Genomic DNA, 3,528 nt, shown 5'->3' on the forward strand with positions numbered 1-3,528 from the left:
TTTATTTATTTGTGGGGAAATTTTTTGAAGTAATTCAGAAGATTATTGGAAGAAATATTTCGTTGGCCTGCCTGGGCCGTGTCAATTTCTTAGCCAGGAGTCTGATTTTTACTTTCAATCGGTTTTCTTCCAGCGTTCCTGCTTTAACTTCTAGTTAGCTTCGAGTTTCGTATCAGCGAATTTCCTGCAAAACACTCCCTAATTAGATTTCAAGAAAAATAAGGACAATGAAGAAGAATCAGGATTATCTCTGATACAAAATGAGGTATGAGTAGAGGGAATTTTGGTAGTATTTTTTTTAAAATTTTTTTGAATAAGTCTGAATTTAGTTAAAGAATATAAACGATGATATGTCTGTTTTTTTATTAATTTTTGAATATTAACGACATCTTATTTATTTTTATAAAAAATATTTTAAAAATAATTATTTGATGTCTTGATAAGTTAAAATAAAAAAGAAATTTGGTTTCATAATATATTAAATAAATATATTTAAATAAAATATTTTTTAGATATAATATTTATTTTTTCACTTAAACAATTTTCATAAAAAATATTTTTGTATTTAAATGTAAATGTTTGGAAATAAAATAAACTTTTTTTTTAAAAAAAGCCAATTATTTGTGAATAAATAATTCTATACTCGGTGGCAATAATAAGTAGGGGTGTTCAAAATTCAATCTGATCCGCTCAATCCGTTCGATCCGCTCAATCCGATCCGTATAAATCCGATCCGTGGATTGGTGGATTGGATATGGATTGAAAATTTAAAAATCCGCAATCGATGGATTGGATATGGATTTACTTCTGTAAATCCGCAGAAATCCGTGAATCCGCAAAAAAAAAAAATTATATATATATATATATATATATATAAAATTATTATAAATTTAATTAAAAAAATTATAAATGTGACATTGCATAGTTACTAAGCACTATAACATATCTTAACCATTACCCAATAATAATATAAAATGAAAAATAATTAAATATACAAATATAACTTGTAAAAATTGTAAAACAAAATAAAAGCAAAGTCACACGCACTAGCAAAAACAAAGTAACATAACGCCAAGTCATCAACAATTTACAAACAAAAAACTCTAAGCTTCCCCGCCGTCACATACACTAGCAACACTCAATATTGGTTGGATACACTCTCGACACGGATTTAAAAGACATCGGCCGCGCGATTCCGCGAGAGCAAGCCATCTTATTTCCCAAGTCCATCGGGCCACTCACATTGACTGGTTTCAGCTGAACAATTTCACTATCACAACCTTCAAGATCGCCACCCGTACGACTTTTCTTGGTTCCCATCGTGGATGGCTCCGTAATCACCACTTTTCGACAGGCGCAACAACCCTGATGAATGATCAGACTGTGTTTGGTTTTCGAAACTTCGTCATTTCAATTAATTGTGGCTTTATTTGAACAATTAATTTCGGTGTTATAATAACGTATTATTGTAATTTTATTTGAACAATTAAGCTTAGTGTGTTATATTTTGAAACTTTGAACGTATTATTATAGCTTTATTTGAATAATTAGTCTCAATGTGTTATATTTTGAAACTTTAAATGTATTATTTTAACTTTATTTAAACAATTAATTTATTTAAATTTTATTCAATTTTAATTTTAATTGGTAGCAAAATTATTTTTATATTAGATTTTTTTATTTCATTAGTTGGAGAGAACTAAAAATTTTTAATTCAAAAACTAATGCGCAAAATGGTGGATTGCATGTAGATTGAGTCAAATCCGCATCTAATCCGCAGACATATGGATCTCATTTCATATGAAGAAGATTTGGCAGCTGAAAAAGGGCATAAGGAGAAGAAGAAAAGCATTGCTTTTAAAGCCTCGAAAAATGAAAGTGATGAGGAAAGCGAGCTGGATAAAGAGCAGATATGGATTGATGTCCAATCCGTAAAATCCAATCCGCGAACACCCCTAATAATAAGTATGGGTAATTTTTAAAGACTTCCCATGAGGTTTGCAGTATTAACATTTATATAAAATGTATTAATTTAATTACAAACGCCTCCTCTGCTGTTAATGTATTAATTTAATTACAAACGCCTCCTCTGCTGTTAGTTACTAGTTAAGTTGACCATTAGTGAACTATTTAAATTACTAAAATAACTTTCCTGCGAAAATAATAAATTATTAAAAAAATAATTATTTTGAAAATAACCCCATCTTGGCAAACTCAAACTCATCACCGTCATTAAGAGATATCGGTTGAAGGAATAAAAACTAGCAAATATGCCTTCTTCTTCAACCACAATCATCTCCAAATGCACAATATGCCTAGATCAAAAATCAAGAATCAAGCTTCTCAGGCTCTGTGTTCAGACCTCTCCATGCTCTCTTGCTAGTACATTCAAAAGGGCGTCCTCCTCACAGCCCCTCCATTTTCAATCACCCATTTCATTTCGTTGCCAAGGCAATCACTTTCGGTCACTCTTTCCCACTTCCTCGCCCTCGCCGGCCGCCTCTTCACCAACTCTGATGGCCACATCAGCATCCTTTGCAACTACGCGGGCATCGACTTCATTCACGCAAAGGCCACTTTCCTTTCCGTCAACAGCCTCCTCTCACCCATCGACGTCCCCGATTCTCTCAAGGAGTTCTTCGCTTTTTTGGCTTCCTTCCGAAGTTTCTTCTCAGCCTTCGACTTCTTCTCCGCCGCACCTTCATGGAAGACTTGAGCCAACACCAAAATGTAAACCTAAAATCTTTTCTAATCTTGATTTCTTCACAGCTTTTACTAAATAAAAAGATGAAAATGGTGTTTGGGCTTTTACTTCTCCGAGAGAGAAAGATAAATTAGGTGTTTATTTAGTTGAAATTTAAGTTTCTCTTGTCCATTGGTCATTGCCAAGCTCTTACTCTCTAGGTAATAAAGTGAAACAGTCAAGATTTCTCTGATACGGAGCTTCACTTTGAATTATTTTGAAATTTAAAAATATTTTTACAAGTTTATTCTTTTATACTAACGTTATATTTATTCTTATACTAACGGCAGAAAAAGTATCTGTAATTATATTAATATATTGGATCAGGCTACGGTACTACAGTGGTACCGTGCCACATCCTTTGTCTTTTGTGGCTCCTTAATTGTAAATTTTCATATAACTCTTTTTTACTCGTTTTTATTTAAACTTTGATTCACAAATATTAAGTTAATATCTACTGCATCCATATGAACATTTTAGTTAGCACATTATACTCTTTATTATTTACAAATTCTTATTTTATATTGCACTTATATCACAATACCCTATTTGTGAACCGAAATGCCCATGTCGAACCCACAAACCCGACCTGGATGCTATTTCCATTTCCGGCCACTTTACCGGCCAAGGTTGGTACCGATCGGAAGATCGTGCGATGCCGGTCATCTCCATGTCAATCTTGTCGCCGAAAAGCATTCGAAAAGCGTTCGAAAAGCTGCCGATTGAAGCCGTGAAAAGCCGCGGAACCGCCGCTTCAATTCGCCGTGATTTCTCTGGTTTCCGGT

Source organism: Citrus clementina, unplaced genomic scaffold (assembly GCF_000493195.1).
Source record: "Citrus clementina cultivar Clemenules unplaced genomic scaffold, Citrus_clementina_v1.0 scaffold_6, whole genome shotgun sequence".
NCBI classification, from domain to species: Eukaryota; Viridiplantae; Streptophyta; class Magnoliopsida; order Sapindales; family Rutaceae; genus Citrus; species Citrus x clementina.